Here is a 26753-nt window from a genome sequence, read left to right as displayed (position 1 = left end):
TAAACTGCATGAGAAGAGCCCGAGAGAGTGTTGCGTCATTCTTGCTGGTCGAGGGTGGTCGCGACACTCATTATATATAATAACTCATTTAACTGTCTCAATAGCCCTTTGATATGCATACCACTATTACTACCACTTATAGGTAATGGGATGCATCATGTGTAGAAGTTTGATCAGATAACCCAGGTCTTACAGAAGGTGACAGCAATGTAATTAAACTAAGTCAGTCTGCTGTCAGATCTCCTATCCCTCAGCTATGTCCCCTTTCAATCGCCACGTGTTTGGAAGTGTTGTTTTCCTTCTAGTGTCTGCTCTAGTGACCGAGTCAAGCAGAACTTACTGATTTTGCTATTGATTGTGTTGCTACAATAGGCAACAAAGGCAGAGTCATTTGTGAAACTGGACGATTGGATGAGATTATCAGAAAGTATCCCTTACCTAGTTGTAATTTCTGACGTTGCACAGATGATGTATCCATCAACCGAAATCTTAAGCCAGCAGCCAAATTCTATTGAGATGCTTGGAAGATGGAGGAGGTGGAAATGTTGGGGATACTGGGGGAGATGGGATGATGTGTACTGAATATGATCAAGATACAGTATTTATTTATTTATTTATTTTTGGTTTTTTGAGAGAGTATTACTTGTATTAACAAGATGTATTAACTTGGCCAAGCTAAACAAAAAGTTGAGAATAATTGACGAAGAGATCTGATGTTGACTTCTGGTTTCCACATACATACCTCACACTCACGAGGGCACACACACACACACACACATACACAACCTCTCAGGAAATGAGTCTCTGTGGAGGTCCCCATTATTTTGTTCTTTTCTATATCACATTGTATGTGTGGGCACGTGGCTAGAGATCTTCCCTTTCGCTCAGTGATATACAGGTGCCCAGTCACTCCTTAGAGGCAATCCAGAGCCTCCTCACTCCAGGAAGCCCCACTCTCTGCTTCCCATTACTCTTTCCTCTTAGCCATAAGCACATAAGCATCATAAGATAACTGAGTTCTATTCTTTGTTGGGAATTTCTTGTGGGTAGGAATCTCCATAATGCTGTTTCTATTTTAAGAAATGTATTGTGAATCCTGAATCATATACAAGCTGTTACTTTGTACATTGTGTGTTTAATTTTGTTTTATTGCTTTGGGGGGGGACAAAGGTTGTGATAATTTTTTTATAATTAGACCCAATAGATTTTTATAACTAAATCTATAGAGGAGTGTCTGGGGCAGCAGGAAATAGCCTTGACCCATGTTTACATGAAATTCCATGCTGTAAAAGTTGCAGGTCCACTTTTCATAACTGAACTGCAGCAGCTACAAGGCTGACACTAGGCACTATCTGTTTTAGGAGTGCCTGGGATAGATTTTGTAGCGGTTCAACAAAAACTCTTCCTGGGGCTGGAGAGATGGTTTAGTGGTTAAGGATGCATACTGCTGTTGCAGAGAATGGAATCCAGTTCCCAGCATCCAGGTCTCGTGGCTCACAACCACTGGTAACTCCAGCTCCAGGGTCTCCGATACCCTCTTCTTGTATCTGTGGCCACTGCAATTATGTGCACATAACCACACATAGACATATACAGAATTGAAAAGAAAAAGGAATCTTTTAAAAAGCCTACATAATGGAGGACGTATACTTCTGTTTTGAAACACATCTTCGAGTCCCTCATTAGCACTCTGAATTATTTAGTGCTTGGTTTTGGACACCTGAGCTTTTCTTGCATGTACTATTATTATTTATTGACTGGTGTTTGGGGAAGTCTTTACAGGCCATTTCTCAAAAAAAAAAAAAAAAAAGGTTGAGTTCTCAGTGGAAGAGGAAATGCACAGTGAGACATGGAAAGTCCCTGGGGATAAGTCATCAAAGGAGACCTTCTGTGTTCTTTAGAAAGAAAATTCCCTTGGGAGGGAGGGGAATACATCTGAAAGAGAATTAATATTCACAATATATAAAGAACTAAAAAAAGTCAAACAACAGAGATCACATAATGCAATCTGTAAATGGGCCAATGAATGGAGCAGGTCTCAACAGATGACATACAAATGGCAAAAGCCATGGACACATGCTCAGCCTCACTAGTCATAAGACATGCAATTCCAAAGTATACTGAGGTCCTATCCCTTCCCAGTGGGAGTGGCAGTCGTTAAGAAAATAAATAACAACAAATGTTGACAAAGGCTGTGGGCAAAAGGAATACTCATAGACACTGCTTCTGAAATATAAATTGGTCCAGGCACTATGGAATTCAGTGTGGAGGAGTCCCGGATAGATAGGTGGATAGATAGATAGATAGATAGATAGATAGATAGATAGGTAGATAGATAGATAGATAGATAGATAGATAGGTAGGTAGGTAGGTAGGTAGGTAGGTAGATAGATAGATAGATAGATAGATAGATAGATAGATAGATAGATAGATAGATAGATAGATAGATAGATAGGTAGGTAGATGGACAGACCGACGGATAGGTAGACAGACAAATAGATAAATGGGGTGATGAGTTGTCTCAGCAGTTAATGATATTTGCTGCCAAGCCTGATTATCTGAGTTTGGTCCTTGGAACTCACATAGTAGAAGGAGAGCATCTCTTCCTGAATTTGTCCTCTGACCTTCACATGTGCACCATGGCAAAAGCTTACCCTCCCATGTATAATGCATAAACAATTAGACATGAAACATTTGACAAAACACAACAAAACCAGATCTACTGTATGACCCAGCTATACCACTCCGGGGCATCTACCTAAAAGACTCCAGAATCAACACACCACAGAGACATTTGCACCAACACACCACAGAGACATTGGCTGCAGTACTGCTCACAGGAGCTAAGCTTCAGGACCAGCCTAGATGTCCACCAACAGAGGGATGGATCAAGAAAACAAGGTACATATATGTGCTGGATTCTTTTTAGCTATTAAGAAGAATGAAATTTTGCCCTTTTTAAGAAAATGGATGCAATTGGAGGTAATCATACTAAGTGGATCAAGCTCATCTCACAATGACAAATATTTCAATTTTCTTATCACTTTTGATTCTTAGATTTTATATAGGTACAGAAAGCTGTATATGGTAGATATGACATGAAAACAGAAGAGAGACTGTCAGAGGGGACAGCAGGGACTGAGAGGGAGGTGAGAAAAAGGGAGCTAGGGCCTGGTGGAGTGGATGTGCTCAAAGTCGAATACATTGTTTATGTGAGCTTAAAAAAAATTTAAATTATGATAAAAATTTCTAAAGGGAGAAACAAACAGAAGGAATGAGGTGGGTGGGTGGGTGGGAGAAGCAAGGAAAGAAGGAAGAAGAAAGAAAAGTTGCTAAGAGGTGGTGATAGCCTTAACTGTGAGTGACTTCCAACACTGGCATGATAGATAGTGTCTACCACTTACATTGTGCACTTTACCTGGAATCTTCACTGCAGCCACACACAGCATTATCACTACCACTGCACAGAACCAAAAACCCAAGCTCTGAAAGATTAAACAATGTGACAAAACCCCACACCTACAAAGAGGTGGGTTGATCTCAAAGTGTCTCCAAGAATGCTCCCCCACTCAGGGTGATCCTTCTATTTTAGTGTCTTGGTGTCTATAAGAGAGATGTGGGCCAGCCAAAACTTTGCCACGAGGAAACTCTGGTGTTTGAGGGTAGAGCCTTAGGGACTGACAGGAAGTAGGAAGCCAGAGGATAAAGCAGGATGACATCCAGTCTCCAATCCCACATCCCAGGGAAGTGCTGCAGATTTCTAGAGGTGTTCCTTACTGTTATGGTTTGAATCTGAAATTTCCCCCGAGGCTCCTGATTTAAATGCTCATTCTCTAGCTTGTGGTGCTATTCTGAAGGCTGTGAAACCAAGAGATGGAGTATTGCCAGTGAAACTAGGCTACTAGAGCTGAATATTTGAAGATCATACTTGCTTCTGGTTTCTGCCCGCTTTCTCTGCTTTCTTTCAGATTGCCCTAATGTGAGCAAGCTGTTGCTGCGGCCTCCCTCCACCAGGGACGGAGGTGTTCCTGCCACCATAGCTTCCCTACCATGATGGCTGGAGACCTCCAGAAAGCATGAGCCAAGATAAGTTTGTTACCCCGTAAGCCTAAAGTCAATCTGTCACAGTCACATGGATGGACAGTGACACATTCAATGACAGTGTTACAGTTGTCCCTGAAGGCTCAGGTCTTAAGATTTAGTTGTAGGAAAAACAGGCAGAGACTAGATCATGAGGTTGGGAGCTCAGTCCACGGATGGATTCATGAACTTGTGACATTATTGGGAAATGTCAGAAGCTAAGAGGCAGGGCCCAGCTAGAGGAAGTTGGGGCATCTGGGGTGGGTGTCCTAGCAGGACCTATCTTACAGAGGCGCTTTCCTCCTGGCTGCCATGTGGTGAAAGCCTTCAGTTTTCTACTCCTTTTTCTCCATAAGATTCTGCCTTACCACCAGCTAACGGATGATGGGGTTTATGTGGCTGAAACCTCTCAAACTGTGAGGTAAGGTCAGTTTTCTTCCCACTATTTCTGTCAGGTATTTCATGATAGTAATAAAAGGCCAATTAACACATGGATGGGCTGAACTGCAGCTGCCCCACACCTTCTGAGTTCATTGTTGCATGGCATAATTTTTTGGTGTATATTAATTTTGAAATAAATGTTTATTATAAAAGGAACTTGAAAATAAAATAAGCATCACACACCACAATTAACCAGACTCAAAGTCAGTACATCTCAGGGAACTCTGTACAGTTAGAGATTTCAAAGATAATCGCTCATAGCTTGTTTTGATTTTTGACACAGTCTTAGTAGCTATCACATCTACTTCCATGTCTCTTCCTGCAGGGCTTCCCTCGCTTAGCAAGCTTATGCTGGTATCATAAGCTACTCTCTAGACCAGCTGTTCTCAACCTGTGGGTCTCGACTCCTCTGTGGGAGTCATGACCTTTTCATAGGGGTTGCCTAAGACCATTGGAAAACACAGATATTTATATTATAATTCACAACAGTAGCAAATGTAAAGTTATAAAGTAGCAATGGAGATAATTTAATGGTTAGGGGGTCACCACAACATGAGGAATGGTATTAAAGGATTGAAGCATTTAGGAAAGTTGAGAACCACTATTCTAGACCAAAGTTGAAGAGTGCAGGATGTGGTAAATGCAGGCCAAGTTTGAGCCAGAGACCAATTCTTTGTTAGTCTTATACTCTTATGCTAATGACTCCCGGGTAGTCTGTATGAGTGTTGCAATGCATACTGTATATAGAGATTTTGGAACGAAGCATTCATTTCATAAGAGATCTGCTTCTGGTACTCTATTCACATGTATGTGTCAATTTGGGGACCAGGAATCTGGCAGCTTTTGTCCTTATTCAGTATCCTAGCATGTACCCAGTAGCTACCAATGCTTTGCTTCAGCCCTATGTGTGAGTGCTTCTAGGTATTAGCAAGACCCTGGTGAGTTAAATCCTGTAAATAAATCAAAGGAAATATCAGAGGCTTAAATAACTGTGCCCTACATTCCCTTCTTTGTGCAGAGCACGCTTGCTCTCTCCTGCTATAGGATGTTCTCCCAGCCTGTCTGTGACTAACTTAGGACAGAACTCAAGTCCACTTAATTGACCCTCTGACTTTGTTCAACAATCAGGGAACAAGGTTGTCTTTCTGCAGGTTCCCAGCAAGGGGTGGGGGTCAGGCCCGTGAAGACATTTGCTCTGCACTTCAGCATTCACCCTAGTAGTGCAGTAACATACACATACCTACATGTGACCTGCTGCTTTCTTTTAAGTAGCTAGGACTCCTGTAGTTCAAAGTCACTAAACAACCAAGCAAGAGAATCGGAAGCCCCATGGAGCCCCAGTGTGTCATCAACAGCAGGACTAAGTTCAGATTAACTAAGTTCAGAAACATCCATAGAGTAAAACAGAAAATGGTCTTACTGTCTTACATTTCAGTCTTCATTTCTGGTAGATTCCAGAGCAGACAAAATGAAACCCACCGGACACTCTCAGCACTTGGAGGACTGTTTCCTACTCAGCGCCCAGAAACACTCTGACACAGGCACCTGCCAGATGAGGAACCAGGCCAGTTGCCTAGACAGCTAGGCCTCCTGGTGAACGTGTGGACATTCAGAATGAGAATAGAGAGCTTCCCTCTTGAAGCCACAGGCACAGCTCCTCTGCAGCTGTCACCTGCTGATGATACTTCACTGGATTATTGCAGAGCACATAAGCACACAGCCAGAGGCTACTTCCCACTGGGCCAAGTTCCTTATAGTACAAAAAGCACCTAATGTTCTCAGCCTCTCTCTCTTTCTCTCCCTCTCTCTCTCTGTCTCTCTCTCTGTCTCTCTCTGTCTCTCTCTCTGTCTCTCTCTATCTGTCTCTCTGTCTCTCTCTCTGTCTCTCTCTGTCTCTCTGTCTCTCTGTTTCTCTCTCTGTCTCTCTGTCTCTCTCTGTCTCTCTCTGTCTCTGTCTCTCTGTCTCTCTCTGTCTCTCTCTGTCTCTCTCTCTGTCTCTCTGTTTCTCTCTCTGTCTCTCTCTCTCTGTCTATCTCTTTCTCTCTCTCTCTGTCTCTGTCTCTCTCTCTGCCTCTGTCTCTGTCTCTCTCTGTCTCTCTGTCTCTCTGTCTGTCTCTCTCTCTCTCTGTCTTTCTCTCTCTCTCTCAGACTCCCTATGTGGCTCAAGCTATATTCAAACTCAGGGTTCTCCTACCTCAGCCTCTCAAGTGGTGGGATTCCAGGTGTATGCCACCCTGCCTAACCTCCTTTTCTTTGTCATTCTTTATATATATAATGTTTTAAACAGTGAGGGGTTACCAGCGTCCGGATGAGCACAGACTCCTCTGCAGGCACTGCTACAGTCTAACATTTGGCCTTATTGGCCTTAGGCTTTAGACAAAGAGGAGGAGAAAAAGGAGGAAGAGGAGAACTAAATCCACACCTCTCTTCATTTCTACCTCCATCCCCAGAATCTTACCGTCCTCTGACATGGTATTTATCAAATATATTTTTTATCCTCTGACCATATGAATACACAGCCATAAATAGCACACATGTTTTAGGTTTATAAACCTTTCAAAACATCTGCCAATATATATTATCTCCCTCTGTCTTTTATTCATTTAACAAAATATTTTTGAGATTCATCAATACTGACATGTATAGATTTCATCAGCTGAACTGAGATTAGGTTCTTTGTGTGTGAAGTTTTGGTTCCTCCTTCTCCTCCTCCTCCTCCTCCTCCTCCTCCTCCTCCTCCTCCTTCTTCTCTCTGTCTCTCTCTGTCTGTCTCTGTCTCTGTCTCTGTCTCTGTCTCTCTCTCTCTCTCTCTCTCTCACACACACACACACACACACACAGAGTCAAGTTCTTGTAAGTCATCTTTGTGTTCACTGTCCCCTCTGCCTTCCACGCTTGCCTCCCACTTACTCAGTCATCCACCCATTTCCCCAGCATGGATTCAATATGTTCCATGACTCGATTTTTCATTCTCTCATCACTGAAATTGATAGGACTGTATGCCCCAAGTGTCATACTGTACATACTTACAAAGACAAAGATTCACTGCATGTTAAAATTTTGAGTTGACTATGTTTACATGATAAATGTATAATTCTACTATTTTTGATTAGATGTAATGTGCATGTATGGGTGTGTGCACATGAGTGCAGGGCCCACGGAATCCAAAGAAGTAGAACCCCCCCAAAGCTAGAGTTATGTGTGGTTATGAGCCACTGACCATGGACACCAGGGATAGAACCCGGGTCCTCTGAAAGAAGAGTGTGTGTTCTTATCTGCTGAGCCCTCTGTCCCACCCTAAGTCTATAACTGTGATCAGTGTTCAGTGATCTCCCCGGGTGCTCTATTAAAGTTTTAACCTTCTCCCTATCACTTCCTACTCTTCGATACGCTTTGCTTTTTCTTTACATCAGTTATCAACAACTTACTTGGGACAATCTTTCCCTTTCATTTTTACTCATTTTCTATTTCCTCCCACTAGAATATAAACTCTGTAGAAGAAGATTTCTACTTACTGTGTCCCCCGTTGTTTATGTAATTTCTAAAGTCATATATCAGACACTGCACATGCTCACTAACTATGTCCTGGGAGGAGACACCTGGGCAAAAGAATCCAATAGACATCTTTGTGAGTCTCCTCTGTATTGTGTGTGAGAATTTCTCATTGGTAATTACTTAGAAATAGAATTGTTCTCTGTATTGTATGTGGCTTGCCAGCTTGCTGTTCGCAACAATTGGTCTTATTTCCAGTCTCATCAGCACCACCTAAAAGCCCCCCATTTCCACAGCCACAACATCTTTTTTTCTCCACCATGGACAATGAACTAATTTAAAAATGTAGAAACAACAGTTGAGATCAGAATGAGACATAAAGTAACAGCTAGAAAACTCTGACCACTGAATTCCTAAAAGCAGTACTGGTTATTCTTGGCACTTATTTGAGAGATGGGTTTGTTGTTATAGACTTGCTAACACACCTAAATTATTGGGTCTTCTGGTGGGAAAAACAATGGAAAACAGCTCTTTTATTCCACCACTCTTGCAATAGTGACATAAAACCTATCACAAAACTCAGGACAAAAGCCTGTCTTACTTATCTATTTGCTTATGGCACTAAAAAGGAGGATGTCCTGGCTAAGAATACAAGATGAAAAAATAAATTACATGGCATGTTTTTTCAGATCACCTTCAGAATAAGGATGTAGCTCAGCAGTGCACTTTATTAATATGTGCAAGGCCCTAGGCTCTACCCCCAGCACTGCTCCTTATGCTGTAAAATCAATTTCACAATTCCCAGAAACATGAAACTCATGTCCAAAGAGAAATTTGGTGAAGTCCTTGGTTATAGTCATGGTTGATCATCAATTTCTGGGTTTTTTGGTTTTGGTTTTGTGTGTGTGTGTGTGTGTGTGTGTGTGTGAGGAAGAGAGAGAGAGAGAGAGAGAGAGAGAGAGAGAGAGAGAGAGAGAGAGAGAGAGAGAGATTACTCTGTACAGCCCTGGCTGTCCTAAAACTCACTTTGTAGATCAGGCTGGCCTCCAACTCAGAGATCTGCCTGCTTCTACCTCCCAAGTGCTGGGATTAAAGGCATGTGCTACCACACCTGGCTTTAAAAGTGTTTTTGTTTGTTTTGTTTTGGTTTTGGTTTTGGTTTTGGTTTCCGAGATAGGGTTTCTCTGTGTAGCCCTGGCTGTCCTGGAACTCACTCTGTAGACCAGGCTGGCTTCGAACTCAGAAATCCACCTGCCTCTGCCTCCCAAGTGCTGGGATTAAAGGCATGCACCACCACTGCCCGGCAAAAGTGTTCTTAATACACACTCTGGAACAATCAGGAGTGTATCCCAAAAGTGGTCACAGTCCTTTATTCCTCCAACTCTATGCCCTTTGTAATAAAACTATAAAATCACACACACACACACACACACACACACACACACACATTCTATTTTTCCTTCCTTTTTGAACATATACTGGTTTTCTGACTTTCCTTGGTCAATGAATGAAGAAGTAATAATGTTGCCAGTTCAGAACTTAGGCCTCTATCCGCTGATACCTCCCCAATTTGCTTGTTCATTCAAGGCTCTGGGAAGTAAGAAAGCAGGCAGTGGACCACAGATGCACCAGACCAGAGCTCTCCCGAGCACAGCCTAAATTATGGATGTTCACAATCATGAGCGCAATGAATGCTGGCTAATTTAAGCTACTATGCTTTGCAATGTTTACAAATTAACCCACACTAACTTGGTTCTCCATCAGACAGAAAACAAAATTGTAATTCCTTCCCTCCCTCCTTCCCTCCCTCCCTCCCTCTTCTCCTTTGCTTTTCTCTCTCCCACCCTACTTTTTTTTTTGTTTCATTTAAGATGATGAAATTACTGAATATATCTTGATTTTTCAAAGGCTTAATGGAAAAATAAGAGATACATCTTTTTCAGTGAAATATGTGAATGTTTTATTGAATGTTCAACATCATCCCAAACCGATTACGGTTCCACATACGGTGCTGTGGAACACTCACTGTAACAGATACATAGCCATGTCAAAGGATTCTGCAATGTGTAAGACAATGAAAACTTAAAGAAAATTAGCATCCCGAGTGTACCCTCTTCCTCACCCATGGGCAAGGGCCATTTGGAATTTGTAAATGCAGGGACAAATTGTTCATTTCCTTCAGGTAAAATAAGTACAAACAGAGCAAGAACCCAACCAAAGCCTGGGAAAAAGCGAGAAAAACACAAGAGTGTGAAGAAGATTTCACAAAGATTACACGTGAGCCTTTTCTACTCACCAGTACAGAGCAAAACTATGGGTGTTGCCTCTCATATGTGGGGAATATCAAAATCTTCCTAATTAAATGATTTTATTTCTTTTGTTTGTTTTATTTATTAATAAATAATTTGTAATGCATTTATAATATTTATATACATAAATAATTAATTTATTAAATTTTCTAGAAACAGGGTCTCTCTGTGTAGTCTCGACTGTACTGGGACTCACTATACAGAGTAGGCCGATCCCAAACTCAGAGATTCAGCGATCTGCCCACCTCTACCTCCTGAGTGCTCAGATGAAAGGCATGAGCCTTCTTTATTTTTATTTATTTATTCCTTTGTAACTCCTATACTCAGCTGCACAACTTCATGTGGTGTTATGAGTCAGATGTTAGCAGCTTTGGACTGATAGGATTGAGTTCACTCTCCATTTGCTAGAAGGTGCGTGTTTTTTGATATTTTCACCAGCAGAAGTCTAAGTAAAGATGAGCTGCCGCATGACATCATCTCTTGGTTATGTTGGCTCAAGGGTCTTCACATTGCTGAGGACAAAGTGAAAGTGATGGCTTCAGGGTCTAATGGAAGTTAGCACAGTTGTTCTCACCCCTGTGGCCCTAATAATCAGAGCAGAGTCTGTTGGGGTACACACTGACCTCTCTTTCTTTTTGTTAAGATTATGGAGAAGAAAATATTTTGGTGTCAGTACGAGATTTTTGTAAAGTTTCTCATGAAATACTCCAGGACAAAACAAAAACTATTTGCTTACCATAGAGGAACTGTAACTGGCGGTGCAGCCACACATAAAGAATGTCTACTGACCTGGGCTTGGAGACTTGCACCAATAATTCGAGGGCTCAGGCAGAAGGACTGCAAGTTTGAGGACAGCCTGGGCTATATAATGAGTTTAGGATAGCCTGAGCTGTATAGTGAAACACTGTCTCAAAAGAGCAGCTGTAAGAGTCAATTAAGAAAATAATATAAAACAATAACTCATGAATGATGTTCTCAATAGCAACAGCATGATGAATGAATAGTATTAATTATCAAGGCCAATCTGTGAAGTCTGGTAATATTAACAGGAGCAACAGCTATCATTTAAAGAAAGCCCTACTAGTCTCTGGCTGTGTGCCAAAGTACTATGTCTAAGTACATACTGATAAATATTTGTTTTAAGCCATTGGCCAAATTTACAAATCAAATTGATCATGTGGAAAAAAATAAGAGTGGGAAAAAAAAGGAGCCAAACAACTAGAAGAGAGAAAAAGATAAATTTGATAGCATGGTTTAATGGTTTGATGAAATCAAGCACACCTGTGGGGCAACAGCAGCTAGTGATTTTTAAAGAACTTGAATGTCATTGGCCAGAATCCAGGGACTTAAAATGTGATGATCAACCTCCAAAAGCAGCATTGGAATATGGAATAAACACAGAGTTAGTGAGATAAGAGTTCCATCATGTGTCATTAAGACCCTGATATTCATAACGCATCTGAGGCACTACACTGAGTTGAGTTCCCTGGACTACACTGGGCGAGGGGATGAAACCCAGCTATATCAAGGTGACAACAATTATGGTTGGGACACATTCAGGATCAATTTTGATGGTTCATGGGATCGTGGTATGTATTTTCCTGAAGCCTAGACTCAACAGAGAGAAAAATAGCCCAAGCTACCTGTAGAGTTGTTCTTTGTTGTTGGTTTGAGCCTGAGAGCCAGTACAGGTAGATAGGTCCTTGGAAGGGGGGTTTACAGAGGGTGGAGCTCATAGCAACTGCAGGGAGAGCTTTGTACATTTCTGCTGTGTCACACATGGACATCTTTCTGTGGGGGACATATTGCTGGAAAGTTCCTGTCCCGGCTCCTTGTCACCTGTGACCCTTCTCTGTGGGAACCCCTTGGACCCCTAACCCCAGAGGTTCTTTCTGGCTCCCAAGTCAGAGAGCAGATGCTGCAAACAAAAAGTTCTAGTAGGGCAGCTGGCTCAGGCACTGTGGTTTCCCAACATTAGCAATTTGTGCTCTGAGAACAAACCCAACATTGTCTGAAGCTCGCCACTTTTGAAGGCGTAGACTTCAGGTCAAGTAGAAAGGGAAATTCTCTTCAAAATGGAAGTCAGCCCTGTGTGTTCTATGATTTCCTGACTCAGTGTGGTCACCCATCGATCTGTCATGAAGGCCTTTTGAAGGTCTTATATGTCTTTTTCCCACTGGATGTGTCTCAGAGAGGCCTTCAGTTCTGTCACTGGGGCTACTCACTGCAGACTGCCTGGTACCCACTGTAGACTATGTATCTTGGATATGATTTCTGCTTTCCTAAGTCCATATGGGTCAGTCCTTGCTCGCAGATGCCCTTGAGTTCCTAGGCTTCACTCTTCCTTTGCCATGTGGCTCAGTCCTGTCCATTTCATATCTAGATTTTGGGGATCTTTGTCTTTATTGCCCTGAAGGGAATATCCAATGGGGAAATTAACTGCTAATCATTGCCTAGACAACATATTCATTGTCAATTCAAAACATACCAATATTCTAAATTTTACACAATCCATCCAACAACCACCACTGCCTGGTTATGGCCCAGATTTTCCACTTTCTCTATCTGACAATGTGGAGAGTATTTGTTTGTATCAACCCTGCTTACACCAGAATTCACTCTGTTGTGGAGTTTGATGTTTATGGGTACTGTTTGGTAGCACTGGTTTCTCCCAAGGGATAAGTAAAAGTGTTATTAGTAAACAGAATCTGTAGTTAGCATTATAGTGCAAAAGAGAAGAACTGGGTAATGCTGGACTCTTTATTCTGCCAGAATCAGCACCGTGTATCATTCCTTAACAATAAGCAAACACACACACACAGACACACACACACACACACAGACACACAGACACACAGACACACACATACACACACACACACACACACACACACACACACACACACGCCATCAACAACCCTTTATAGGAAATCTGGCAATATATATGCAAGGTGCTGATCCAAAGGGCAAAGCAACAATTGGCAACATGAAGCAAGGCACCAAGCCTCGGGTCCTGTCTGCTAATATGGGCATAAAACTCTGAAATATCATTACAGGGATTATAGAACAAAATGCTCTGAAAGTTTTATCACTGATTCTACAGTTACGCGGGGTAGAGAGTACAGATATACTGTAAACTACAAAACACTCAGAAAAGAACAGTTACTTAATGTTCTGACTAGTTTTATGTTAAGTTGAAGAAAGCTAAAGTCATCTGAAAAGAAGGAACCTCAACTGGGAAAATGCCTCCATAAGGTTCTGCTATAGGGCTCAGCTCATTGTGGGTGGTGCCATCCCTGGGCAGGTGGTCCTGGGTTCCATAAGAAAGTAGACTGAGCAAGACATGGTGGAGCATGCCAGTAAGAGGGATCCTTCCGTGGCCTCTGTCAGTTTCTGTCTCCAGGTTCCTGCTCTGTTTGAGTTCCTGTTCTGACTTCCTTCAATGATGAACACTGATTTAGAAGAGTAAATGAACTCTTTCCTCCACGACTTTCTTTGGCCATGGCGTTTTATCACAGCATAGTGGCCCTAATTAGGACAGTTGCCTTGCCTAGAGGACGTCTCCCAGTAAGAGAATCCAGCTGGTCATGCTATTGTGAAGGATACTTTCCACCTACCATGGTTCTCATACCCTCTCTTTGCCCTGGTTTTATTTTCTGATTCATTTTTGTCCCCTCAGTACACTGTTTTGCTTGTTCTTAGAGTGTATGTTTCTAAGTATAAGACAAGAATATTCACAGAGGGGTGGTTTTCATCTGTTTTGTTCTCTGTCCATCCTCAGATCCATGAACAGTACTAGTACCAGGCACAGACTGAGACCAGTCAATCCTTGTTGCATCAATAAATGGTCCTTGGAATCTATGATCCAAACAGCTCAGGATGCTGTATGAGTGACGTTTTCCTTATTGATGCAACCAAATGCCTTTCAAGAACAACTTATGGGAGGAAGGCTTTCTCTTGGCTTAGAGTTTCAGGGGATAAAGTCCACCACTGCAAGAAATGAATACCAAGCAGAAGTATGGATGTAGAGAGGAAACAGAGAGATAACAGGCTGAACTAAGGAAACTCAAGGCCCAACACCAGTGACCCATTTCCTCCAGTGAGACCTCGTCCTAGCAGAGCCTATGAGAGACATGGCACACTCAAACACACACCACAACATGATCCTGTCTTGAGTGCTTGCTTCAGCATCACATATCCTAAAATTGGAATGATACAGAGAAGATTAGCATGGCCCCAGTGCAAGGATGACATGCAAATTCATGAAGTGTTCCATATTTTGCAATCTCGACTCCTATTATCTGTCTGTAGTATTTAATAAAGTATATTGGTTTACACCCTCCCCCCCAAAAAGATCCTGTCTTGACATCCCCCACCCAATGAGGATTTCAAATATTTAAATTTCAAATATTTAAATATTTTCTAATGCTTCCTTCATTCCCAAGTCATTTTTATATGACAGCTGTAGAGTCTATCCTAGACTTCTTTGCTTTCAGAGACCTTTTTAGAACTTAAAGATTTGTCTTCATTTCCAATGTAACATCTAGTTTGATATGGAGGGCAAGACAGTAGTACATTGTCCACTTTCCCCTCATGTGATTCTCACTTAGTCACAATTTACATAGACCTATGAGTTTCAGAAATGCCATCTAGTATAGCATTCGAAGAATAGGGGAGTTCCCTCGGCAGAAAAGACAGAAAAGAAGAGCCCTGCCACAGCATGAAGAGCTGTACACAGGCCATATGTCTAGGACTTTGTTTACACTCCAGTTGGGTATCGTTCCACACAGAAAGCTACTCATCGATCATCCTGTTAATGAGTTGATGAGTAACTAGACTCTTGTATTTTCCAGTTATGTGCCTCTTCTTTATTTCTGGGTAGTAACACCATGAATGATTTGAAAGTTAGGACCCAAGAGAGGAAAACACATGCAGAAATCTCTCCGAACCTTTCAAAACACATCTACAGTACAGCTATATCAAAGATGCATATCACTAGACTTAGAGTTAAGAAAATACTTCAAATGACCAGCATATGCATTCTGCATGCTATGTAATATAATATAAGAGAAAAATACCTATTCTAAAATCTCAAGCATTTTTAAAAAGGTTGTATTGAATCTATGCCCCAGTAGACTCCAGCTTATACAAGATAAGATCATTCATTTCTCTTACACATATTGTATTTGTTTAGGTCCAGCAGCCACTTTTTATATTCAGCATTTGACTTTTATTTTTGTCTTTTGAACTCTCCTGCAAGCTTAAATGTGACCAGTTCCACACAGATGCGTGTTTACTAGAGGGGCAACTTCTATCTTATTAATGCTTAAAAGCATGCCTGTCAACATATCCCATTTTACTAAACTTAGCTACTTGATAAGCTACATAATAAGATGACTTAAACTTAGCTACATAATATAATGACATAGGCTGGGTGGTTCATAAATGATAGACATTTAGGGCTGGCTAGATGGATTAGTGAAAAAAGGTGTTTCCTGCCATGCCCAGTGACTTATGTGCAGTCCCCAGCAGCCACATGGTGGAAGGACAGAGTCAATTGCTACAAGTTATCCTCTGACCTCTGAGTATGCACCTCAACCCATACATACACTCTCCAAATACATAAATAAAAAATTTAAATAGCCACTTATTCTTATGGTTATGTAGAGTAGAAGTCTGAACTCAGGGCACCAGCTTGCTCGGGTTCTAACAAGGCCTCTCTTCCCACTTGTAGGCAGCTGCTTTCCTGCTGTGGAGGAAGAGAACAACAGGGTAGAAGAGAAAAGGGACCCTTGGGGGTCTCTTGTACAGGGTTATGATCCTATTTATGAGGGACTAGAGCCTTGACCTGACTTTGGAGGGGGCACATTTAGTACATAGCAGTCATCGTGTGAAAAATCTCCCCATCTTTAACACCTAAAGAGACAGGGTGGCTATAAGCAGTGATGTGGACAGGAGCAAGAACTCTAAAACTGTGTAGATCAGTCTTGGGGTTTCTTTGTTCCCTTCATTCCCTTCCTGTAGCTAAGGCCTGGAGGTTGGTACTACCCCCCAACTTATGATGAAACCCCACCCTCAATGTGATGACATGAATTTAGATTTAGTTCATAAGGGTGAGAACCCAGGATGTGACTTAGGCCTTTACAAGAAAAGAGAAGAAGGTACAGTGATTTACTTGGCTTAGGTAGTAGTTTGCCTGCCTTGAAAGCATAAGACCTGAGTCCCATGCCTAGAACCCATATGAAAAGTGCCTGGCTTGGTGGTATGTACTTATAATCCCAGGATTAGAAAAACAGATCAGGTAGGTCCCTGTAGGCTCATAGCCAGCTAAACAAGCCTATCTGTTGGGTCCCAGGCCTGAGAGAGATCTGGTCTCACATAAACAAGGTGAATAACTTGTGATGAATGACCCAAGGGTTGCCTTCTGGCCTCTACATACATGTGTATACATGTGAACACAACTCCACACATTTATGATAGTGCATACATACAAACATATATCCACTTATACATACAGGTCCACATATACATCTATGTGCATGAATGTACATGAATATTCATACACAAACATATACACACAGAGTGAGAACAAAAGAGAGAGAGAGAGAGAGAGAGAGAGAGAGAGAGAGAGAGAGAGAGAGAGAGAGAGAGAGAGAGAGAGAGAGAGAGAGAGAGAGAGAGAGAAAGTATGGATAGGAGAAAAAACAAGAGCAGAGCTCATTTTCTGCACAAAGTGAGGACAAACCAACACCACAGCCATTCGTAAGCCAGGAGAGGGCCCTCAGTAGGAATCAAATCTGTTGGCATCTTGATATCTTTCTTGGAGCCTCAGCTTCCAGAGCAGTGAGAAGTCCCTTCTGTTTGAGATGCTCAGCCTTTTATGTTAGTATCCCAAGCTAAACAAGACAGGGACAACTTCACTGCCTATCCCTGAGGAGGATGAGGTGAAGCAGAGAGAAGGTTCGGTGGCAATAGAGAGGCTATGTTCTCTAAGGCCCATGGCTGGGAAAGACCTTAAGATGGATGAAAACTTAGAGAGCCAGGCAACATCTAGATTCAATCTCTTTATTTTCTAGAAGAAAGTTGATTATTGTTCAAGGCTGCACAGAAATGAACACAGAGCCACAAACAGATGGCTGCTTGTTTTATGTGACTAGAGAAAGTGGCTGTCATCCACCAGCCAAAAGAACTCTACTTTAAGAGCAAAATGCCTTACTGGCCTTAAGTCACCACAAAGCTGAGGGCAAAGTACCAGATTTACCACTTTAATAACTAGATCATACTGCTTCTGACTAGTAAATGCCCAAGCAGGACATAAAATCAGCACTGTATGATACCAGTTAAAAATTATTTAGAAACTAACAATTTCAGCACCCTGTAATCTCTCTCCTCTCTCTGGGAGGTGGTGAACAGAACTGGAATCATTATGATGAGGCACTTGATAGAAATGTCACCTCTTCCTGCCATGTCTGTCCTATTTACAACTTCTTCAGCATATAGTAATTGTCAGTAATAAGTAAACTGTATTCAAACAGCAGGAATGATTTGCCAATCAGTATTATAACCCACCATGAGGATCGTAAAAAGTGGGGGAAATGGCATGTAATGGTGTACTGAATCCACACAGATAACCTGGAGGAGGCAGGCACTTTTACTGAAAGATCTAATAAGGAGCACGCAGCCTGGTCACACAGTAAACAGCATGGCAAGGGGAGGATGCCATGGAAGGTCTACGTCAAGTAAGACTTTCCACGGGTGAGCTCATTCGCTCTGCTTCTCTGCATGTGTGAATTTTAGAGGGCATTCACTTGCTTCCTTGAAGATTCTTAAGTCCTTATTTTCACCTTAAGACAATAGCCCGCGAATGTATAGAGAAGTGGCTCGATGCTTTTTCAGATGTCAACAAAACCCAAGTCCCAGACACAATGCCAAAGAAGAGAGCTCAGCCTCTGAGTGCGATACCTGCTGCTTCTGAACTGCAAACTGTCTTAGTCAGGGTTTCTATTCCTGCACAGACATCATGGTCAAGAAGCAAGCTGGGGAGGAAAGGGTTTATTCAGCTTACACTTTCACATTGCTGTTTATCATCACAGGAAGTCAGGACAGGAACTCACACAGGGCAGGAACTTGGGGGCAGGAGCTGATGCAGGGGCAATGGAGGGGTGCTGCTTACTGGATTGCTTCCCCTTGCTTGCTCAGCCTGATTTCTTATAGAACCCAGGCCCAGCAACCCAGGAATGGCACCATTCACAATGGGCTGAGCCCTCACACTTTGATCTCTAATTGAGAAAATACCTTACAGCTGGATCTCAATGGAGACATTTCCTCAAGGGAGGCTCCTTTCTCTGTGATAACTTCAGCTCAAGTTGACACAAAACCAGCTAGTACATGGTGTAACACTTCACATTTAACTGTACTATCCAGGCCTTTCTTCTCAAGAATAGAAGGTGACAATTCTGTTCACACATGCACCCACACATGCACACATATCTCCAAAGCAGGGGATGAGTTCAATGCCTATGTCAACACAATCTCATGTGTATCGTATGTCTTCTGTTCTAACCAGCAAACTTAGCAGAGTTGGGCAGACCTTATTGGCAGCTATGCAACATGGCATAGACAGTGGCACATGCCTCTAATCTCAGCACTTGGGAGGTAGAGGCGAGAGGATCAGGAATTTAAAGTTACCCTTAGCCACACAATGAGTTCAAGGCCTTCTAGGCTATATGAGATCCTGTCTCAAACAAGCAGCAAAACAAAACAAGGCAGGGGCTGGGGAAACGGCTCAGTTAGTCAAATGCTGGCTGAGCAAACATGAAGACCTGGTGCATTAAAATGTCCCTCACAGCAAAGTGCTCCCTAACTACCCACTGAAAACAAGATTGCTTTTCTTGCCTCATCCATCTAGCCTCTATGATTGTTTTATTTTCTCTGTTGCACCACCTTCCACAGTCTGGATCTCTATCTGTTTTCCTTCCTGTGTACTTGGGTCCCTTCACAAGGAAGTTTCCAGGAGCTGGATGTGGGCGTGTTTTGTTCGGGCATGGCACAGTGCAGGAGCTTGGTAGATATTTTTGAAAGGTGGTTCTGACACAGTGTATAGGCAAGTTATCTCTGTTTAGCCAGGCCTGCATGTCGGTTGGGGGCATGGCTGGCCAGCCTGCACAGGCCCTTCTATTAACCGTGAAGTGAGACAGGCACTATTACTGACTTCTTCCTATATCAATACATGTTTTAAGACTCCTCTCTCTTTGTTCAGCAAAGCTTTTTGGAGGAAGCTGAGCACCGCCCAGAGGTGCTCCTGGCGCCATCTTATGAAGCAAGCTGAGCATGTGCAGAGATGCTCCCAAGTACCGCCCAGAGGTGCTCCCGAGCACCGCCCAAAGGTGCTCCTGGTGCCATCTTATGAAGCAAGCTGAGCATGTGCAGAGATGCTCCTGTCTACCATTTCACTGTTCCAAACATGAGCTCTATGATCTTTGAGCAAAGCATGCCCCTAAATGTGTCCACCTTTTCTTCCTGAACTATGACCTTGGAATGAGCATGCTGAGTTCACACATGCCCTAACGTGTCTGCCTATCAGAACATGTGTAGGTCCCCAGAAGAGAAGGCCTCTTCACCTGTTGTAGATATTAAAGCCTTCTTTACCATTTGACTTCTTGGCTGTGTTTGGTTTTGGCTCTGCACTCAGTGGTTCCCCCATCCGTTCTGGAAAGCTCAAGGATGACTTGAACTTTGACCCCTGAGCAAGAAGGGAACACAGCCAGCCTATGCAGATTTCCCTTCAATGTCAAAGTTTACTATCAATCAAAAGTTTACTTGTGTGTGCAAAGACCCTTCCTCACTAGTCTGGTTACGTTTCTATTGTCAGTTATGATCTTATAAAACAGTTATACAAATTAAACATTTACTGATAGTAAATCATAAACCAGCAACATCCTTTTGAGGCAAGAAGCAGAATGATAGCTTTTTGATTTACATTTCTCTTCCATTATTAAACTCTGTTTTTAGTGAAGGACAATATGCAATGAAACACCAGGCAAATCAGATTGAAAGGCTGGCTTTTGGTTGGATTTTTAATAAAGGTTCCCTTTACCTCATACAATCTCACATGCTCAATTAGCACATCTGCATGACTGCTGGAATACAGTATGTGGTTAAAAATGTGCTGCTTGGGCCAGTGAGATGGCTCAGTGGGTCATGGTGCCTGCTGCCAAGCTCGACATTCTGAGTTCAATTCCTGGAACCCATCTGGCAGGAGAGAACTGACTTCCATAAGTTGTCCTCTGACATGTACAAGAATTCGTATATGTATGTGTGTGTGTATGTACATATACAAATAATTAAATAAATGTACTAAAAATGTTTAAATATGCTGCGCAAGGATATCTACTTTATGTTACTACATCCAGGTGTCTTCTCATTGTGTGTAGCTCTAAGAAATTCTTGACTTCAAAGATTTGAAAACCACAAAGGAGGGGAATACATTCACCCCAAATATGTCCCACGTCTGCTTTTGCATGTTGAATATCATAGAAATAGTGTGAAGAAACAGCTCAGGGAAGCAAGGTATGCTGGGAATCAGAAAATGTCCCTGGATTGGCTGTAGCAAGGACCTGAATACAGATATCTAGAGCTCCAGAGAAGTGTCATTGATGGAGTTGTTCATCACAGGTACAAGTTATTTTCAGTATTCATGGCAGAATCCCAGGAACCATCTCCCCCACCAGAATCCGTGCACACTCAAACTTCTGAGTCAGATGGTATGGTGATTATACACTCTTGAATATGCACTCATACTTACTTTAAAGTTTTCACTATATTTGAAAATGCATTTTGTATCTCTTTGTATTTATGGTGTGTGTGTGTGTGCACGTGTGTAGGTTTGCATGCATAAATGGAGTTCAGGGAACACATTTTGGAAGTTGGTTCTCTCCTTTCACTATGTGGGTCTGGGGCTATTGAACCCTGGCCATCCAGCTTAGTGGCAGGGGCCTGTACTCTCTGAGTCATCTCTCAAGCCTTCACATACAGTTTCAATGAGGGATTTTTAAGTCTACTTCTCTCATGACTCCTTAGAACCAATAAATTTTTAGATAACATTAGGATATGAGACAATTATCTAAATTAAACATTTTAGATAACATTTAAAAAATAATGTTAGGGATATGAAACAAGTATCTAAATTAAATATTTACTGATAATAAATCATAAAAATTATTTTAAAACAATTCTTTTATATATATGCATGCATAAAAATGTGTCACTTACAAATGACTAAGGCAAATGAGATGGGTGTGCTTGTTTATTTTTACATAAGAAATTAAATCTTAACTGGATATTTTTAATACTGCAGGATGCAGAGCATCTATAATTTTTACAGTTGATCAATATTTCAATTTGATTATCATCTATGTTGAGACTGCCACTTCATAAAAATATGTGGTACAAAATGACGGAACCATAGGGGCTTCTTGGAAATTGTTGCAGAGTCTTTACTAACCTCAAGCACAATTTCTTTAATAACTATCTTTTATAAAACTCAAGTTGGCCATTTTTTAAGCAGCAATTTTAAAAGTCAAATGTACTAACATAACATAGTTGAGAGATGTGCTACTTTGGTAGTTACATGCCGAAGAATGATGGTAGGAGCATAGGAGCATATTAAACTGTTATGTTTCTGAAAGAGCAGAATCTCTGTACTATAAAATGCTCTGTTCCTCATTTGCAAGGGCCTGCAAAGATCTGAGCCCAGGACTTTGAGGGAGAGTCTGTTGGTGCCCTGTGGTCAGATGTAGCAGGCATTCTGTCCTCTGATGGCCACATGTGCCTCAGTATGTACACATGGTGTTCACAGCAACAAAACTGGTGAAGTGCTGGCACAAACGGTTTGGGTTAGGTGGGTGTGGCCACACATGGCTGTAATTCAAGCACTGGGGAGGTAGAGGCAGGAGGATCAAGTGTTAAAGATTACATTCCTCAGCTGTATAGTGAGTTTGAGGCCTAGTCTGAGTTCCATGAGACTCAGTCTTGGACAACAACAGCAATAACAACATTGAAACCATTAGAGTCAAGGATAGCTCAGTGAGTAAAAGGTACTCGCTGCTGGTCCGATGATCTTCCATTGATCCCTGGGCCATGGGGTCACTACTCACAGTTTAAGAAACAGTTTAAATCACTCTGTACAGAATCCAAGACAATGTAGATGTTGTATAAGCACTTGATCCACTGTAGTTTTTGAGGAATAGTGAGGGAAAAAAAATCTTTGCATGTTCCGTACTGATACATATACCTATTTTAATTAATTAGTATTTAATTTTTGAAGCTTTTTTTATATTTTGTTTCCTATTTTATTGAGTGAGGAAGGGAAAGTGTGTTGGACTGTGGCTAGAAGCCTAGATACCAAGTTTCTCCTGGAAAGTTGATGCCATTGTCTCAGGCCTGGAGAGCAAAAGAGCACGAAATATGGATTTCCTGTTTTTCTAAGTCAGTAAGCACATCTCTCTCTTCCCTTTTAATTTAATTTCTTTTACATTAGTTTTTAAGACAGGGTCTCACTGTGTAGCACAGTACCAACGCGTTCAACTTTACATGAGTCCTGGGATCTGAACTCAGGTCCTCATGCTTGTGCTGCAAGCTCTTACAAGCCCTTTACTGGCTAAGCTCGCTCTCTATCCCCCAAGGGCTATCTTTTTTAAGAAGTGAAGCTAGCATGAAGAATCCAAGCATATATAGATCCTGGAAGCATGTGGAGGCTGTTCATACAGATGTCATTTCATAGTAGCTGATAAAAGTGAACACCGTTTGCTCTTCAGATTCTAATGTAGTTGGCAGTGTTGAAAGTTCAAGAGATTTAAATTCCTTTGGAACATTTAAATTAAGCTGGAGGTATTAAGAGCCGTAACTGATTTTCACTCAGTATCACGTTTAGAATCCATTTCTACAGTCCTTCTGCATTACATTCAGGCTCTAAAATTATAGCTCAGCAATCTATTTTAAAGAGTAGGAGTTTGGCCGGAAGTAAACGGATGATTACCCTCAACCTCTCGTGAGCTGATTTTACAACTGCTTTTCTGCTTCCACTTTGAAAAAAAAGGAAAATCTTGAACTCTGAACTCCAATCAAGGAAAAATCAAAATTTTCATGTGAGTATTTGGATTGGTATTTACAACTTGGCAAATGATCTAAATGTTCTTTCCCTCTTTTAATCAAGGCATTAAAACAAAGACCTTTTTAGGAGCTGAGAAGTTACCCTTTTATTTTAGTAGCTCTCCCTTATTTATTTCTTCAAACAGAGATGAGTAAGGGCTGTATGGTCCCCTATGACACCTTTTCCCATTTCACAAAGTGCTGGCTGGTGGCAGCTGTGAGGAACAGGGAGCTGTAGTAGGGTACCTACTTCTGGAACCTATGCTCTGCCACACTTCCATCTGCTTCAGCATTACAGGCCAAAAGGACCACCCAGCCAGTGCAGATGGCCTAGTGGGCACATCCTATAGAGGGCTTATCCATCAAGATGTGCAGTCGGGCTGGGAGATGGCTGTCACTCAAGTGCTTGCAGCTCAAATAAGAAGTCCTGGGTTCAGTTTCCAGAACCCACATAAAAAGCTGGGCAAGGTGGTGCACTGTGGAAGTACAGACAGGACCCTGGGGCTTACTGGGCCTTGCTGGGGCTGGCTGGGGCTGGTTGGGGCTGGCTGGGGCTTGCTGGGGCTTGCTGGGGCTGGCTGGGTTTTGCTGGCTAGCCCATCTAGCTGAACTGGTAAACTTCAGGTTTAGTGAGAGACAACAACCTCTGGCCTGCACATATATGCGCACTTGCATACTTGCACACAAACCTGCACATAACACACAATACACACACACACACACACACACACACACACACACACACATTGCATATACACATATACCAAATAAAAGTAGTAAAATCCAACAAAGAAGGACCCTCTTCCTTCCTGCATGTTCAGAAATGTGTAACAGGATAATGAGTAGCAGAAATCTTACTTGGAATCATGACTTAAAGAATTTCTAATTTTGCTGAGCCTCTGGTTTGCTGTAGACACGGTCGAGTGTCTGAGGACATATCAGAAACTGATCTGAAAGTCCAGGGCCATGCTTGGGATCCTTCTTGCCCCATGCTAAGTCACCCGCTATTCTCACATTTTATTTCACTACTATTTGTAGGAGTGCAGGGCTGCCCAGCAGGCTTCAGATGACAGCGGGGGAGATGAGCCTGCAGCAATTTTCTATTTTTGCATTAAGTTACCATTTGACATACAAAATGTAAAATTTCCATAATCATGCCACCAGAGTGACAGCCGCATGCCTTGCCATTTGTCCATTCCCTCCTCTTTCTCTGTGGAGTAATTGGCAGGCAGCCTGAAAGGATCCTATGTGCTCTGTAGCCTGAGTTCTTGACGATAGACACCCTGAAGGACAGGTACAATTTGCCCATGGAGACATTTCACACAGCCTCAGTATTAAGCCTGTCTGTACCTGGAGTGATGTAGCTTTAAATTCTCAATGGTAAAGTCTAGTAGAGAATGGCATTGTCACTTTCAGATTGAATAGAAGTGCACAAAGAAGAAAACTGGTGTCCCTAACCCCTTTTCTGGGAGCATCAGAACACTCCAGTCACCCAGGGATTTACCCCTATTGAACTACCTGAAAGCAAAATAGAGATGAAGAAGGGCCACTATGCCAAGGGCTGCAGCCTCACTTCCAAAACTGACTCTAAGTCATGTTCAGCAGAGACCATAGTCTCATAGTAAGTATTTAATCCCTGTTTGTATTTAATTCTCAGCAGTAAGAATTTTGGAGTTTTGTTTGTATTTAATTCTCAGCAGTAAGAATTTTGGAGTTTTGGTGTCTTTAAAACACAGAAATATTATAAGAATATGTTTTCCTTTTACTCCCAGGTGTGGGAAGTGGGGCTGCTTCAGACTGTCCACAGCAGCTATGATTTGTCACATGCTCTAGCAGGGTCATGCTTTTTGTCACCTGCAGATAGTTTCAGCTGTTGTGTGATATTTGGAATTCTGAGAACTTTTCAGAAGGTCTATAAATGCTAGAGCCCCACTAGGTGGGTACTTTTGGATGAGTTGTTGGTTGGTTGTGATTTGTTAATTAGTCGTATGAAAAGAAGAAACAAGAAGAAATTAGATATCCCAACTGCAAAGATCAAACTTGCCCCAAGGAGCTTGACACACTTAATCAGCAGGAAGTAGTCTAACAACAATGTCACCTCTTCCTTCCTATCCTTCTTTTCTCTCCTATCTAGTGTTAGGCAGTTGGAAGGGTGGAAGAAAAAAAAACCCACAAAGTAGGAAAAGGTGGGCAAAGTTGAGCATGTCAACTTCCAGCACCCACATGGCAGCTCACAACTGTCTGTAACTCCAGTTCCAGAGAATCCGGTACTCTCATACACTCAAGCAAGCAGCATACCAACATACATAAAAAAATCATTAAAAAAGAAAAAGAGGAAAGAAGATCTTGGTTGGGGAGACAGCGCAGTCAATAAAGCGCCTACTGTGCAGGCATGACGACCTGAATTTAGATCCCAGCACTCACATAAAAGCTAGACGTGGTGATGTGTGTCTCTAATCCCTAAGACACGGGTAGGTGGAGAAAGATAAATGTCCAGGGCTCATTGCCCAGGAAGTCTAGCCAGTTGGTGAGCTCTGGGTTCAGTGAGAGACACTGTCAAAATATAAGGTGGTGAATAATAGAGAGAGACAGCCAATGTCAACGTCTGGTCCCCACATGCACAAACAAGTGCATACATTCATACTCTAACATACACACACACACATACACACACAAACATGTGGCAGGGGGGCTGGATCTGGCCTCAGCCTCTTTGCGGATCTGAATCTTGCTCATTAGCTTTATGTCTGGGGAAATGAAATCAAATTTTCAGAACTTTGGCTTTCTTATCCTCAGAATGGGCACAATAACATATCTCTCATATAGTTATGGTATGGATTCAATGAGATATCCCATGAATATCACACAGCCCAGCAACTAGTCCATAATAAGCAGATAACAAGTGTTAGTTATGATGATTCTAATTATTTGGTATTGGGGCATATAATGAGGATTGTCTTTTTTTATATAAGAAAAATGCTCTGAGTTTTGGAAAGAAGAGATATGTAAAGTCTGCACAGTGTTAGGAGTTACTGAGAAGGCAGAGGGGACTCTCCTGTGTTTGTGATGTGCTTCCAGCTTAAAATCCCCCTAGGCGAAACTGAGCCTGGGGCTGCACTGATTTCAGCTGCTTCCCTATCGCTCCTGCTTAACTCCCGGGTGCTCTGGGCGTTGGAAGCACCTGTGGTTCTGGCTCAGTGCTATAGATAGGTGAGTGACAGAGCAGACTCCTCCATCATCTCTCTTCCCAGCTAAGTTTGATACTTCTGATCTCCATTAGAT

At 42.1% G+C, this 26753-nt stretch overlaps 1 protein-coding gene and 1 non-coding gene across 6 annotated transcripts in view; one reads left to right on the top strand and one right to left on the bottom strand.

The window, feature by feature from the left end:
• Frmd4a (FERM domain containing 4A) overlaps positions 1-26753 on the bottom strand; it is a 480303-nt gene that overhangs the window by 229923 nt on the left and 223627 nt on the right. The window lies entirely within an intron of this gene.
• LOC116082828 lies at positions 14498-14604 on the top strand. The gene has a single exon (XR_004115460.1). It is a non-coding gene; the product is annotated as a U6 spliceosomal RNA (small nuclear RNA).

Source organism: Mastomys coucha, unplaced genomic scaffold (genome assembly GCF_008632895.1).
Source record: "Mastomys coucha isolate ucsf_1 unplaced genomic scaffold, UCSF_Mcou_1 pScaffold7, whole genome shotgun sequence".
Lineage (NCBI taxonomy): Eukaryota > Metazoa > Chordata > Mammalia > Rodentia > Muridae > Mastomys > Mastomys coucha.
Note: the sequence above shows the minus strand (reverse complement) of the source record. Positions and strands in the feature narration are given on the sequence as shown.